The sequence below is a fragment of the Amblyomma maculatum genome, unplaced genomic scaffold, assembly GCF_055883805.1.
Source record: "Amblyomma maculatum isolate TAMU_Amacu unplaced genomic scaffold, ASM5588380v1 scaffold_23, whole genome shotgun sequence".
Lineage (NCBI taxonomy): Eukaryota > Metazoa > Arthropoda > Arachnida > Ixodida > Ixodidae > Amblyomma > Amblyomma maculatum.
This window is the reverse complement of record NW_028146748.1, coordinates 2,883,332-2,900,469: the sequence shown is the minus strand read 5'-3', so window position 1 is coordinate 2,900,469 and position 17,138 is coordinate 2,883,332. Positions and strand designations below refer to the sequence as shown.

At 30.1% G+C, this 17,138-nt stretch overlaps 2 non-coding genes and 3 pseudogenes across 2 annotated transcripts; all 5 read left to right on the top strand.

Annotated features, from left to right (window-relative positions):
- Positions 1-5,737: 5,737 nt before the first annotated feature.
- LOC146171299 (U2 spliceosomal RNA) lies at positions 5,738-5,908 on the top strand (annotated as a pseudogene).
- Positions 5,909-6,365: 457 nt separating this feature from the next.
- LOC146171298 (U2 spliceosomal RNA) lies at positions 6,366-6,547 on the top strand (annotated as a pseudogene).
- Positions 6,548-6,779: 232 nt separating this feature from the next.
- On the top strand, positions 6,780-6,970 carry LOC146171297 (U2 spliceosomal RNA). The gene has a single exon (XR_014702932.1). It is a non-coding gene; the product is annotated as a U2 spliceosomal RNA (small nuclear RNA).
- A 4,856-nt stretch (positions 6,971-11,826) lies between these two features.
- LOC146171296 (U2 spliceosomal RNA) lies at positions 11,827-11,997 on the top strand (annotated as a pseudogene).
- A 379-nt stretch (positions 11,998-12,376) lies between these two features.
- LOC146171295 (U2 spliceosomal RNA) lies at positions 12,377-12,568 on the top strand. The gene has a single exon (XR_014702918.1). It is a non-coding gene; the product is annotated as a U2 spliceosomal RNA (small nuclear RNA).
- The last annotated feature ends 4,570 nt before the right edge of the window (positions 12,569-17,138 follow it).

The following is a 17,138-nucleotide window of genomic DNA, read 5'->3' as shown; positions in this document are numbered from 1 at the left end:
TTTTTTTTTCCGACTTTTTTTTCCGACTTTTTTTTCCGACTTTTTTTTCCGACTTTTTTTTCCGACTTTTTTTTCCGACTTTTTTTTCCGACTTTTTTTTCCGACTTTTACTGTTATGTGGTTGGTTTTACAGAGTGTAGTAATTATTTACGCAACTGTAAATAATTATTAATAATTGTTTATGTAGCCAATGTGGTTGGTTTTACAGAGTGTGGTAATAATTAGTAAGTATACTATGCAACTATAAATAATTAGTAATAAAAGTTTACCTAGCCATTGTGGTTGGTTTTACAGTGTGGTAATAATTAGTAATTATATTTACGCAACTGTAAATAATTAGTAATAATAGTTTACCTAGCAATTGTGGTTGGTTTTACAGAGTGTGGTTATAATTAGTAATTATATTCACGCAACTGTCAATAATTAGTAATAATTATTTACGCAACTGTAAATAATTATTAATAATTGTTTATGTAGCCAATGTGGTTGGTTTTACAGAGTGTGGTAATAATTAGTAAGTATACTATGCAACTATAAATAATTAGTAATAATTGTTTATCTAGCCAATGTGGTTGGTTTTACAGTGTGGTAATAATTAGTAATTATATTTTCGCAACTGTAAATAATTAGTAATAATAGTTTACCTAGCCATTGTGGTTGGTTTTACAGTGTGGAAGTAATTGGTAATTATATTTACGCAAATGTAAATAATTAGTATTAAAAGTTTACCTAGCCATTGTGGTTGGTTTTACAGTGTGGTAATAATTAGTAATTATATTTACGCAACTGTAAATAATTAGTAATAACAGTTTACCTAGCAATTGTGGTTGGTTTTACAGAGTGTGGTTATAATTAGTAATTATATTCACGCAACTGTCAATAATTAGTAATAATTGTTTACCTAGCCAATATGGTTGGTTTTAAAGAGTGTAGTAATTATTTACGACTGTAAATAATTATTAATAATTGTTTATGTAGCCAATGTGGTTGGTTTTACAGAGTGTGGTAATAATTAGTAAGTACACTATGCAACTATAAATAATTAGTAATAATTGTTTATCTAGCCAATGTGGTTGGTTTTACAGTGTGGTAATAATTAGTAATTATATTTTCGCAACTGTAAATAATTAGTAATAATAGTTTACCTAGCCATTGTGGTTGGTTTTGCAGAGTGTGGAAGTAATTGGTAATTATATTTACGCAAATGTAAATAATTAGTATTAAAAGTTTACCTAGCCATTGTGGTTGGTTTTACAGTGTGGTAATAATTAGTAATTATATTTACGCAACTGTAAATAATTAGTAATAATTGTTTACCTAGCCAATGTGGTTGGTTTTACAGAGTGTAGTAATTATTTACGCAACTGTAAATAATTATTAATAATTGTTTATGTAGCCAATGTGGTTGGTTTTACAGAGTGTGGTAATAATTAGTAAGTATACTATGCAACTATAAATAATTAGTAATAATTGTTTATCTAGCCAATGTGGTTGGTTTTACAGTGTGGTAATAATTAGTAATTATATTTTCGCAACTGTAAATAATTAGTAATAGTTTACCTAGCCATTGTGGTTGGTTTTGCAGAGTGTGGAAGTAATTGGTAATTATATTTACGCAAATGTAAATAATTAGTATTAAAAGTTTACCTAGCCATTGTGGTTGGTTTTACAGTGTGGTAATAATTAGTAATTATATTTACGCAACTGTAAATAATTAGTAATAATTGTTTACCTAGCCAATGTGGTTGGTTTTACAGAGTGTAGTAATTATTTACGCAACTGTAAATAATTATTAATAATTGTTTATGTAGCCAATGTGGTTGGTTTTACAGAGTGTGGTAATAATTAGTAAGTATACTATGCAACTATAAATAATTAGTAATAAAAGTTTACCTAGCCATTGTGGTTGGTTTTACAGTGTGGTAATAATTAGTAATTATATTTACGCAACTGTAAATAATTAGTAATAATAGTTTACCTAGCAATTGTGGTTGGTTTTACAGAGTGTGGTTATAATTAGTAATTATATTCACGCAACTGTCAATAATTAGTAATAATTATTTACGCAACTGTAAATAATTATTAATAATTGTTTATGTAGCCAATGTGGTTGGTTTTACAGAGTGTGGTAATAATTAGTAAGTATACTATGCAACTATAAATAATTAGTAATAATTGTTTATCTAGCCAATGTGGTTGGTTTTACAGTGTGGTAATAATTAGTAATTATATTTTCGCAACTGTAAATAATTAGTAATAATAGTTTACCTAGCCATTGTGGTTGGTTTTGCAGAGTGTGGAAGTAATTGGTAATTATATTTACGCAAATGTAAATAATTAGTATTAAAAGTTTACCTAGCCATTGTGGTTGGTTTTACAGTGTGGTAATAATTAGTAATTATATTTACGCAACTGTAAATAATTAGTAATAATTGTTTACCTAGCCAATGTGGTTGGTTTTACAGAGTGTAGTAATTATTTACGCAACTGTAAATAATTATTAATAATTGTTTATGTAGCCAATGTGGTTGGTTTTACAGAGTGTGGTAATAATTAGTAAGTATACTATGCAACTATAAATAATTAGTAATAAAAGTTTACCTAGCCATTGTGGTTGGTTTTACAGTGTGGTAATAATTAGTAATTATATTTACGCAACTGTAAATAATTAGTAATAATAGTTTACCTAGCAATTGTGGTTGGTTTTACAGAGTGTGGTTATAATTAGTAATTATATTCACGCAACTGTCAATAATTAGTAATAATTATTTACGCAACTGTAAATAATTATTAATAATTGTTTATGTAGCCAATGTGGTTGGTTTTACAGAGTGTGGTAATAATTAGTAAGTATACTATGCAACTATAAATAATTAGTAATAATTGTTTATCTAGCCAATGTGGTTGGTTTTACAGTGTGGTAATAATTAGTAATTATATTTTCGCAACTGTAAATAATTAGTAATAATAGTTTACCTAGCCATTGTGGTTGGTTTTACAGTGTGGAAGTAATTGGTAATTATATTTACGCAAATGTAAATAATTAGTATTAAAAGTTTACCTAGCCATTGTGGTTGGTTTTACAGTGTGGTAATAATTAGTAATTATATTTACGCAACTGTAAATAATTAGTAATAACAGTTTACCTAGCAATTGTGGTTGGTTTTACAGAGTGTGGTTATAATTAGTAATTATATTCACGCAACTGTCAATAATTAGTAATAATTGTTTACCTAGCCAATATGGTTGGTTTTAAAGAGTGTAGTAATTATTTACGACTGTAAATAATTATTAATAATTGTTTATGTAGCCAATGTGGTTGGTTTTACAGAGTGTGGTAATAATTAGTAAGTACACTATGCAACTATAAATAATTAGTAATAATTGTTTATCTAGCCAATGTGGTTGGTTTTACAGTGTGGTAATAATTAGTAATTATATTTTCGCAACTGTAAATAATTAGTAATAATAGTTTACCTAGCCATTGTGGTTGGTTTTGCAGAGTGTGGAAGTAATTGGTAATTATATTTACGCAAATGTAAATAATTAGTATTAAAAGTTTACCTAGCCATTGTGGTTGGTTTTACAGTGTGGTAATAATTAGTAATTATATTTACGCAACTGTAAATAATTAGTAATAATTGTTTACCTAGCCAATGTGGTTGGTTTTACAGAGTGTAGTAATTATTTACGCAACTGTAAATAATTATTAATAATTGTTTATGTAGCCAATGTGGTTGGTTTTACAGAGTGTGGTAATAATTAGTAAGTATACTATGCAACTATAAATAATTAGTAATAATTGTTTATCTAGCCAATGTGGTTGGTTTTACAGTGTGGTAATAATTAGTAATTATATTTTCGCAACTGTAAATAATTAGTAATAGTTTACCTAGCCATTGTGGTTGGTTTTGCAGAGTGTGGAAGTAATTGGTAATTATATTTACGCAAATGTAAATAATTAGTATTAAAAGTTTACCTAGCCATTGTGGTTGGTTTTACAGTGTGGTAATAATTAGTAATTATATTTACGCAACTGTAAATAATTAGTAATAATTGTTTACCTAGCCAATGTGGTTGGTTTTACAGAGTGTAGTAATTATTTACGCAACTGTAAATAATTATTAATAATTGTTTATGTAGCCAATGTGGTTGGTTTTACAGAGTGTGGTAATAATTAGTAAGTATACTATGCAACTATAAATAATTAGTAATAAAAGTTTACCTAGCCATTGTGGTTGGTTTTACAGTGTGGTAATAATTAGTAATTATATTTACGCAACTGTAAATAATTAGTAATAATAGTTTACCTAGCAATTGTGGTTGGTTTTACAGAGTGTGGTTATAATTAGTAATTATATTCACGCAACTGTCAATAATTAGTAATAATTATTTACGCAACTGTAAATAATTATTAATAATTGTTTATGTAGCCAATGTGGTTGGTTTTACAGAGTGTGGTAATAATTAGTAAGTATACTATGCAACTATAAATAATTAGTAATAATTGTTTATCTAGCCAATGTGGTTGGTTTTACAGTGTGGTAATAATTAGTAATTATATTTTCGCAACTGTAAATAATTAGTAATAATAGTTTACCTAGCCATTGTGGTTGGTTTTGCAGAGTGTGGAAGTAATTGGTAATTATATTTACGCAAATGTAAATAATTAGTATTAAAAGTTTTCCTAGCCATTGTGGTTGGTTTTACAGTGTGGTAATAATTAGTAATTATATTTACGCAACTGTAAATAATTAGTAATAATTGTTTACCTAGCCAATGTGGTTGGTTTTACAGAGTGTAGTAATTATTTACGCAACTGTAAATAATTATTAATAATTGTTTATGTAGCCAATGTGGTTGGTTTTACAGAGTGTGGTAATAATTACTAAGTATACTATGCAACTATAAATAATTAGTAATAATTGTTTATCTAGCCAATGTGGTTGGTTTTACAGTGTGGTAATAATTAGTAATTATATTTTCGCAACTGTAAATAATTAGTAATAGTTTACCTAGCCATTGTGGTTGGTTTTGCAGAGTGTGGAAGTAATTGGTAATTATATTTACGCAAATGTAAATAATTAGTATTAAAAGTTTACCTAGCCATTGTGGTTGGTTTTACAGTGTGGTAATAATTAGTAATTATATTTACGTAACTGTAAATAATTAGTAATAATTGTTTACCTAGCCAATGTGGTTGGTTTTACAGAGTGTAGTAATTATTTACGCAACTGTAAATAATTATTAATAATTGTTTATGTAGCCAATGTGGTTGGTTTTACAGAGTGTGGTAATAATTAGTAAGTATACTATGCAACTATAAATAATTAGTAATAATTGTTTATCTAGCCAATGTGGTTGGTTTTACAGTGTGGTAATAATTAGTAATTATATTTTCGCAACTGTAAATAATTAGTAATAATTGTTTACCTAGCCAATATTGAGTAATTAGTGCAATAACCAGGACATAGCATATAAATAATTATTTACTTATTTATTTCCTTTTTAATTAGTAACTGCTCATTGATTGACATATGGACATATAAGCTATGCATTTGCACATACTGTGGTGTTGCTCTGTGATTGGTCGACACCTCCACGACGTCTTCCCTTCGCGACCAATAAGTGCTGTGGCAAAAATGTGACACTTTTGCTAACGACAACTATGAGGCAATAAAGGCTTTTGCCTTAATAGCAGTAGGTATCTGCAATAAAGCATTGCTTGCAAATGTACAAAACATTTCTGGAAAACACTGTTTTAACAGCTTGATATCAGTTGCCAGTTGTAATTTGTAACCCTGATATTATACTATTTTTTGTAATGCGGCAGAGCATTCTGGGCTTGCTGTACCTCTGCCACGGGTCTACCCGGTACTGCACTACTTCCGGGACTAGCTAAGCGACTCACGGTTTTTGGGGGAGGACAATCACAACTCAAAGATGAGGCCAACTAACTTTTTTCATTCGAGCTCACTGCTATCCATGTGCCTAACACAGCAATCCTCTCAATGCCTGTCTTATTGCATTGTTGGGCGCCTCGTGCATGCAGTGACACCTTGGGTTACTTTTTCCGCATGTCATTGCATGTGAGTCCATTATTTGAGGCAATAAAGAATGGTTTGATTAAGAATCCCCTTCAAGGGATGTGTCGAGATTTGGTAAACCATAGCTCAAGTGCTACAAACAAAAAACGGTGGACCGACGCTGTTTCTGCAACAACCGATAAGTGGCACCACTTGGGCATACATTTTTGATGGGATCGAACTGCAGTTCCTTGTCAATTTATCGCTTCTCGGCCTTTTGGCTAAGATCAAAGTGTAGTAATCGCTTCTCGGCCTTTTGGCTAAGATCAAAGTGTAGTAATCGCTTCTCGGCCTTTTGGCTAAGATCAAAGTGTAGTACTGTACCTTCGGGTCAGTATATCTCGGCCTTTGGCTGAGTGTTGCGCTTTGACTGATGCCAGGGGTCGGGATTCTACTCAAGGTCTTGGTTCTTAGAACCAGCCTTTAACCATTCCCTTTCCGGGAATGCTTGGGACCCCCCTTGCCCTTCGGATGATTGGGTGCCCTGAATGGCTGGCGTGAGGGCTCGGTGCTCCGGCACCGGTTCTTCATGCCACCGTCACGACACTGCCCGATCGGCTGATCTCTTGTGCGGCCGGGTCTTTTGTATGCCACTGCAATTGGTCTCCCATTTGCATTGACATTCCGAAGACTTGGTAAACCTGGAGATCCCCCCCCCTATGGATGTTCCCGCTCTAGGGGAACCCATGACCATTTTCTTGTTCCAATGTCCCAAGCATTGTCGAAAGCCATCTGTTCTTAACAGCTTAATATCTGTTACGGGTTCTAATTGTACCCATGATATTAAACTGATTTTTGTAGCGCGGCGGAGTGTTCGGGGCTTGCTCCAACTCCGCCACGGGTCGACCCGGTACTGCACTACTTCCGGGACCGGCCCAGCATCTCCCCCTTTTGGGGGGAGAAGGCACAATTGAAAAAAAACAGAAAAACTGCTTTGTTTTGTTCTAGAAATTTTTGGACTTTTTTTTCCGACTTTTTTTTCCGACTTTTTTTTCCGACTTTTTTTTCCGACTTTTTTTTCCGACTTTTTTTTCCGACTTTTTTTTCCGACTTTTTTTTCCGACTTTTTTTTCCGACTTTTTTTTCCGACTTTTTTTTCCGACTTTTACTGTTATGTGGTTGGTTTTACAGAGTGTAGTAATTATTTACGCAACTGTAAATAATTATTAATAATTGTTTATGTAGCCAATGTGGTTGGTTTTACAGAGTGTGGTAATAATTAGTAAGTATACTATGCAACTATAAATAATTAGTAATAAAAGTTTACCTAGCCATTGTGGTTGGTTTTACAGTGTGGTAATAATTAGTAATTATATTTACGCAACTGTAAATAATTAGTAATAATAGTTTACCTAGCAATTGTGGTTGGTTTTACAGAGTGTGGTTATAATTAGTAATTATATTCACGCAACTGTCAATAATTAGTAATAATTATTTACGCAACTGTAAATAATTATTAATAATTGTTTATGTAGCCAATGTGGTTGGTTTTACAGAGTGTGGTAATAATTAGTAAGTATACTATGCAACTATAAATAATTAGTAATAATTGTTTATCTAGCCAATGTGGTTGGTTTTACAGTGTGGTAATAATTAGTAATTATATTTTCGCAACTGTAAATAATTAGTAATAATAGTTTACCTAGCCATTGTGGTTGGTTTTACAGTGTGGAAGTAATTGGTAATTATATTTACGCAAATGTAAATAATTAGTATTAAAAGTTTACCTAGCCATTGTGGTTGGTTTTACAGTGTGGTAATAATTAGTAATTATATTTACGCAACTGTAAATAATTAGTAATAACAGTTTACCTAGCAATTGTGGTTGGTTTTACAGAGTGTGGTTATAATTAGTAATTATATTCACGCAACTGTCAATAATTAGTAATAATTGTTTACCTAGCCAATATGGTTGGTTTTAAAGAGTGTAGTAATTATTTACGACTGTAAATAATTATTAATAATTGTTTATGTAGCCAATGTGGTTGGTTTTACAGAGTGTGGTAATAATTAGTAAGTACACTATGCAACTATAAATAATTAGTAATAATTGTTTATCTAGCCAATGTGGTTGGTTTTACAGTGTGGTAATAATTAGTAATTATATTTTCGCAACTGTAAATAATTAGTAATAATAGTTTACCTAGCCATTGTGGTTGGTTTTGCAGAGTGTGGAAGTAATTGGTAATTATATTTACGCAAATGTAAATAATTAGTATTAAAAGTTTACCTAGCCATTGTGGTTGGTTTTACAGTGTGGTAATAATTAGTAATTATATTTACGCAACTGTAAATAATTAGTAATAATTGTTTACCTAGCCAATGTGGTTGGTTTTACAGAGTGTAGTAATTATTTACGCAACTGTAAATAATTATTAATAATTGTTTATGTAGCCAATGTGGTTGGTTTTACAGAGTGTGGTAATAATTAGTAAGTATACTATGCAACTATAAATAATTAGTAATAATTGTTTATCTAGCCAATGTGGTTGGTTTTACAGTGTGGTAATAATTAGTAATTATATTTTCGCAACTGTAAATAATTAGTAATAGTTTACCTAGCCATTGTGGTTGGTTTTGCAGAGTGTGGAAGTAATTGGTAATTATATTTACGCAAATGTAAATAATTAGTATTAAAAGTTTACCTAGCCATTGTGGTTGGTTTTACAGTGTGGTAATAATTAGTAATTATATTTACGCAACTGTAAATAATTAGTAATAATTGTTTACCTAGCCAATGTGGTTGGTTTTACAGAGTGTAGTAATTATTTACGCAACTGTAAATAATTATTAATAATTGTTTATGTAGCCAATGTGGTTGGTTTTACAGAGTGTGGTAATAATTAGTAAGTATACTATGCAACTATAAATAATTAGTAATAAAAGTTTACCTAGCCATTGTGGTTGGTTTTACAGTGTGGTAATAATTAGTAATTATATTTACGCAACTGTAAATAATTAGTAATAATAGTTTACCTAGCAATTGTGGTTGGTTTTACAGAGTGTGGTTATAATTAGTAATTATATTCACGCAACTGTCAATAATTAGTAATAATTATTTACGCAACTGTAAATAATTATTAATAATTGTTTATGTAGCCAATGTGGTTGGTTTTACAGAGTGTGGTAATAATTAGTAAGTATACTATGCAACTATAAATAATTAGTAATAATTGTTTATCTAGCCAATGTGGTTGGTTTTACAGTGTGGTAATAATTAGTAATTATATTTTCGCAACTGTAAATAATTAGTAATAATAGTTTACCTAGCCATTGTGGTTGGTTTTGCAGAGTGTGGAAGTAATTGGTAATTATATTTACGCAAATGTAAATAATTAGTATTAAAAGTTTACCTAGCCATTGTGGTTGGTTTTACAGTGTGGTAATAATTAGTAATTATATTTACGCAACTGTAAATAATTAGTAATAATTGTTTACCTAGCCAATGTGGTTGGTTTTACAGAGTGTAGTAATTATTTACGCAACTGTAAATAATTATTAATAATTGTTTATGTAGCCAATGTGGTTGGTTTTACAGAGTGTGGTAATAATTAGTAAGTATACTATGCAACTATAAATAATTAGTAATAAAAGTTTACCTAGCCATTGTGGTTGGTTTTACAGTGTGGTAATAATTAGTAATTATATTTTCGCAACTGTAAATAATTAGTAATAATAGTTTACCTAGCCATTGTGGTTGGTTTTACAGTGTGGAAGTAATTGGTAATTATATTTACGCAAATGTAAATAATTAGTATTAAAAGTTTACCTAGCCATTGTGGTTGGTTTTACAGTGTGGTAATAATTAGTAATTATATTTACGCAACTGTAAATAATTAGTAATAACAGTTTACCTAGCAATTGTGGTTGGTTTTACAGAGTGTGGTTATAATTAGTAATTATATTCACGCAACTGTCAATAATTAGTAATAATTGTTTACCTAGCCAATGTGGTTGGTTTTAAAGAGTGTAGTAATTATTTACGACTGTAAATAATTATTAATAATTGTTTATGTAGCCAATGTGGTTGGTTTTACAGAGTGTGGTAATAATTAGTAAGTACACTATGCAACTATAAATAATTAGTAATAATTGTTTATCTAGCCAATGTGGTTGGTTTTACAGTGTGGTAATAATTAGTAATTATATTTTCGCAACTGTAAATAATTAGTAATAATAGTTTACCTAGCCATTGTGGTTGGTTTTGCAGAGTGTGGAAGTAATTGGTAATTATATTTACGCAAATGTAAATAATTAGTATTAAAAGTTTACCTAGCCATTGTGGTTGGTTTTACAGTGTGGTAATAATTAGTAATTATATTTACGCAACTGTAAATAATTAGTAATAATTGTTTACCTAGCCAATGTGGTTGGTTTTACAAAGTGTAGTAATTATTTACGCAACTGTAAATAATTATTAATAATTGTTTATGTAGCCAATGTGGTTGGTTTTACAGAGTGTGGTAATAATTAGTAAGTACACTATGCAACTATAAATAATTAGTAATAATTGTTTATCTAGCCAATGTGGTTGGTTTTACAGTGTGGTAATAATTAGTAATTATATTTTCGCAACTGTAAATAATTAGTAATAATAGTTTACCTAGCCATTGTGGTTGGTTTTGCAGAGTGTGGAAGTAATTGGTAATTATATTTACGCAAATGTAAATAATTAGTATTAAAAGTTTTCCTAGCCATTGTGGTTGGTTTTACAGTGTGGTAATAATTAGTAATTATATTTACGCAACTGTAAATAATTAGTAATAATTGTTTACCTAGCCAATGTGGTTGGTTTTACAGAGTGTAGTAATTATTTACGCAACTGTAAATAATTATTAATAATTGTTTATGTAGCCAATGTGGTTGGTTTTACAGAGTGTGGTAATAATTACTAAGTATACTATGCAACTATAAATAATTAGTAATAATTGTTTATCTAGCCAATGTGGTTGGTTTTACAGTGTGGTAATAATTAGTAATTATATTTTCGCAACTGTAAATAATTAGTAATAGTTTACCTAGCCATTGTGGTTGGTTTTGCAGAGTGTGGAAGTAATTGGTAATTATATTTACGCAAATGTAAATAATTAGTATTAAAAGTTTACCTAGCCATTGTGGTTGGTTTTACAGTGTGGTAATAATTAGTAATTATATTTACGTAACTGTAAATAATTAGTAATAATTGTTTACCTAGCCAATGTGGTTGGTTTTACAGAGTGTAGTAATTATTTACGCAACTGTAAATAATTATTAATAATTGTTTATGTAGCCAATGTGGTTGGTTTTACAGAGTGTGGTAATAATTAGTAAGTATACTATGCAACTATAAATAATTAGTAATAATTGTTTATCTAGCCAATGTGGTTGGTTTTACAGTGTGGTAATAATTAGTAATTATATTTTCGCAACTGTAAATAATTAGTAATAATTGTTTACCTAGCCAATATTGAGTAATTAGTGCAATAACCAGGACATAGCATATAAATAATTATTTACTTATTTATTTCCTTTTTAATTAGTAACTGCTCATTGATTGACATATGGACATATAAGCTATGCATTTGCACATACTGTGGTGTTGCTCTGTGATTGGTCGACACCTCCACGACGTCTTCCCTTCGCGACCAATAAGTGCTGTGGCAAAAATGTGACACTTTTGCTAACGACAACTATGAGGCAATAAAGGCTTTTGCCTTAATAGCAGTAGGTATCTGCAATAAAGCATTGCTTGCAAATGTACAAAACATTTCTGGAAAACACTGTTTTAACAGCTTGATATCAGTTGCCAGTTGTAATTTGTAACCCTGATATTATACTATTTTTTGTAATGCGGCAGAGCATTCTGGGCTTGCTGTACCTCTGCCACGGGTCTACCCGGTACTGCACTACTTCCGGGACTAGCTAAGCGACTCACGGTTTTTGGGGGAGGACAATCACAACTCAAAGATGAGGCCAACTAACTTTTTTCATTCGAGCTCACTGCTATCCATGTGCCTAACACAGCAATCCTCTCAATGCCTGTCTTATTGCATTGTTGGGCGCCTCGTGCATGCAGTGACACCTTGGGTTACTTTTTCCGCATGTCATTGCATGTGAGTCCATTATTTGAGGCAATAAAGAATGGTTTGATTAAGAATCCCCTTCAAGGGATGTGTCGAGATTTGGTAAACCATAGCTCAAGTGCTACAAACAAAAAACGGTGGACCGACGCTGTTTCTGCAACAACCGATAAGTGGCACCACTTGGGCATACATTTTTGATGGGATCGAACTGCAGTTCCTTGTCAATTTATCGCTTCTCGGCCTTTTGGCTAAGATCAAAGTGTAGTATCTGTTCTTAACAGCTTAATATCTGTTACGGGTTCTAATTGTACCCATGATATTAAACTGATTTTTGTAGCGCGGCGGAGTGTTCGGGGCTTGCTCCAACTCCGCCACGGGTCGACCCGGTACTGCACTACTTCCGGGACCGGCCCAGCATCTCCCCCTTTTGGGGGGAGAAGGCACAATTGAAAAAAAACAGAAAAACTGCTTTGTTTTGTTCTAGAAATTTTTGGACTTTTTTTTCCGACTTTTTTTTCCGACTTTTTTTTCCGACTTTTTTTTCCGACTTTTTTTTCCGACTTTTTTTTCCGACTTTTTTTTCCGACTTTTTTTTCCGACTTTTACTGTTATGTGGTTGGTTTTACAGAGTGTAGTAATTATTTACGCAACTGTAAATAATTATTAATAATTGTTTATGTAGCCAATGTGGTTGGTTTTACAGAGTGTGGTAATAATTAGTAAGTATACTATGCAACTATAAATAATTAGTAATAAAAGTTTACCTAGCCATTGTGGTTGGTTTTACAGTGTGGTAATAATTAGTAATTATATTTACGCAACTGTAAATAATTAGTAATAATAGTTTACCTAGCAATTGTGGTTGGTTTTACAGAGTGTGGTTATAATTAGTAATTATATTCACGCAACTGTCAATAATTAGTAATAATTATTTACGCAACTGTAAATAATTATTAATAATTGTTTATGTAGCCAATGTGGTTGGTTTTACAGAGTGTGGTAATAATTAGTAAGTATACTATGCAACTATAAATAATTAGTAATAATTGTTTATCTAGCCAATGTGGTTGGTTTTACAGTGTGGTAATAATTAGTAATTATATTTTCGCAACTGTAAATAATTAGTAATAATAGTTTACCTAGCCATTGTGGTTGGTTTTACAGTGTGGAAGTAATTGGTAATTATATTTACGCAAATGTAAATAATTAGTATTAAAAGTTTACCTAGCCATTGTGGTTGGTTTTACAGTGTGGTAATAATTAGTAATTATATTTACGCAACTGTAAATAATTAGTAATAACAGTTTACCTAGCAATTGTGGTTGGTTTTACAGAGTGTGGTTATAATTAGTAATTATATTCACGCAACTGTCAATAATTAGTAATAATTGTTTACCTAGCCAATATGGTTGGTTTTAAAGAGTGTAGTAATTATTTACGACTGTAAATAATTATTAATAATTGTTTATGTAGCCAATGTGGTTGGTTTTACAGAGTGTGGTAATAATTAGTAAGTACACTATGCAACTATAAATAATTAGTAATAATTGTTTATCTAGCCAATGTGGTTGGTTTTACAGTGTGGTAATAATTAGTAATTATATTTTCGCAACTGTAAATAATTAGTAATAATAGTTTACCTAGCCATTGTGGTTGGTTTTGCAGAGTGTGGAAGTAATTGGTAATTATATTTACGCAAATGTAAATAATTAGTATTAAAAGTTTACCTAGCCATTGTGGTTGGTTTTACAGTGTGGTAATAATTAGTAATTATATTTACGCAACTGTAAATAATTAGTAATAATTGTTTACCTAGCCAATGTGGTTGGTTTTACAGAGTGTAGTAATTATTTACGCAACTGTAAATAATTATTAATAATTGTTTATGTAGCCAATGTGGTTGGTTTTACAGAGTGTGGTAATAATTAGTAAGTATACTATGCAACTATAAATAATTAGTAATAATTGTTTATCTAGCCAATGTGGTTGGTTTTACAGTGTGGTAATAATTAGTAATTATATTTTCGCAACTGTAAATAATTAGTAATAGTTTACCTAGCCATTGTGGTTGGTTTTGCAGAGTGTGGAAGTAATTGGTAATTATATTTACGCAAATGTAAATAATTAGTATTAAAAGTTTACCTAGCCATTGTGGTTGGTTTTACAGTGTGGTAATAATTAGTAATTATATTTACGCAACTGTAAATAATTAGTAATAATTGTTTACCTAGCCAATGTGGTTGGTTTTACAGAGTGTAGTAATTATTTACGCAACTGTAAATAATTATTAATAATTGTTTATGTAGCCAATGTGGTTGGTTTTACAGAGTGTGGTAATAATTAGTAAGTATACTATGCAACTATAAATAATTAGTAATAAAAGTTTACCTAGCCATTGTGGTTGGTTTTACAGTGTGGTAATAATTAGTAATTATATTTACGCAACTGTAAATAATTAGTAATAATAGTTTACCTAGCAATTGTGGTTGGTTTTACAGAGTGTGGTTATAATTAGTAATTATATTCACGCAACTGTCAATAATTAGTAATAATTATTTACGCAACTGTAAATAATTATTAATAATTGTTTATGTAGCCAATGTGGTTGGTTTTACAGAGTGTGGTAATAATTAGTAAGTATACTATGCAACTATAAATAATTAGTAATAATTGTTTATCTAGCCAATGTGGTTGGTTTTACAGTGTGGTAATAATTAGTAATTATATTTTCGCAACTGTAAATAATTAGTAATAATAGTTTACCTAGCCATTGTGGTTGGTTTTGCAGAGTGTGGAAGTAATTGGTAATTATATTTACGCAAATGTAAATAATTAGTATTAAAAGTTTACCTAGCCATTGTGGTTGGTTTTACAGTGTGGTAATAATTAGTAATTATATTTACGCAACTGTAAATAATTAGTAATAATTGTTTACCTAGCCAATGTGGTTGGTTTTACAGAGTGTAGTAATTATTTACGCAACTGTAAATAATTATTAATAATTGTTTATGTAGCCAATGTGGTTGGTTTTACAGAGTGTGGTAATAATTAGTAAGTATACTATGCAACTATAAATAATTAGTAATAAAAGTTTACCTAGCCATTGTGGTTGGTTTTACAGTGTGGTAATAATTAGTAATTATATTTACGCAACTGTAAATAATTAGTAATAATAGTTTACCTAGCAATTGTGGTTGGTTTTACAGAGTGTGGTTATAATTAGTAATTATATTCACGCAACTGTCAATAATTAGTAATAATTATTTACGCAACTGTAAATAATTATTAATAATTGTTTATGTAGCCAATGTGGTTGGTTTTACAGAGTGTGGTAATAATTAGTAAGTATACTATGCAACTATAAATAATTAGTAATAATTGTTTATCTAGCCAATGTGGTTGGTTTTACAGTGTGGTAATAATTAGTAATTATATTTTCGCAACTGTAAATAATTAGTAATAATAGTTTACCTAGCCATTGTGGTTGGTTTTACAGTGTGGAAGTAATTGGTAATTATATTTACGCAAATGTAAATAATTAGTATTAAAAGTTTACCTAGCCATTGTGGTTGGTTTTACAGTGTGGTAATAATTAGTAATTATATTTACGCAACTGTAAATAATTAGTAATAACAGTTTACCTAGCAATTGTGGTTGGTTTTACAGAGTGTGGTTATAATTAGTAATTATATTCACGCAACTGTCAATAATTAGTAATAATTGTTTACCTAGCCAATATGGTTGGTTTTAAAGAGTGTAGTAATTATTTACGACTGTAAATAATTATTAATAATTGTTTATGTAGCCAATGTGGTTGGTTTTACAGAGTGTGGTAATAATTAGTAAGTACACTATGCAACTATAAATAATTAGTAATAATTGTTTATCTAGCCAATGTGGTTGGTTTTACAGTGTGGTAATAATTAGTAATTATATTTTCGCAACTGTAAATAATTAGTAATAATAGTTTACCTAGCCATTGTGGTTGGTTTTGCAGAGTGTGGAAGTAATTGGTAATTATATTTACGCAAATGTAAATAATTAGTATTAAAAGTTTACCTAGCCATTGTGGTTGGTTTTACAGTGTGGTAATAATTAGTAATTATATTTACGCAACTGTAAATAATTAGTAATAATTGTTTACCTAGCCAATGTGGTTGGTTTTACAGAGTGTAGTAATTATTTACGCAACTGTAAATAATTATTAATAATTGTTTATGTAGCCAATGTGGTTGGTTTTACAGAGTGTGGTAATAATTAGTAAGTATACTATGCAACTATAAATAATTAGTAATAATTGTTTATCTAGCCAATGTGGTTGGTTTTACAGTGTGGTAATAATTAGTAATTATATTTTCGCAACTGTAAATAATTAGTAATAGTTTACCTAGCCATTGTGGTTGGTTTTGCAGAGTGTGGAAGTAATTGGTAATTATATTTACGCAAATGTAAATAATTAGTATTAAAAGTTTACCTAGCCATTGTGGTTGGTTTTACAGTGTGGTAATAATTAGTAATTATATTTACGCAACTGTAAATAATTAGTAATAATTGTTTACCTAGCCAATGTGGTTGGTTTTACAGAGTGTAGTAATTATTTACGCAACTGTAAATAATTATTAATAATTGTTTATGTAGCCAATGTGGTTGGTTTTACAGAGTGTGGTAATAATTAGTAAGTATACTATGCAACTATAAATAATTAGTAATAAAAGTTTACCTAGCCATTGTGGTTGGTTTTACAGTGTGGTAATAATTAGTAATTATATTTACGCAACTGTAAATAATTAGTAATAATAGTTTACCTAGCAATTGTGGTTGGTTTTACAGAGTGTGGTTATAATTAGTAATTATATTCACGCAACTGTCAATAATTAGTAATAATTATTTACGCAACTGTAAATAATTATTAATAATTGTTTATGTAGCCAATGTGGTTGGTTTTACAGAGTGTGGTAATAATTAGTAAGTATACTATGCAACTATAAAT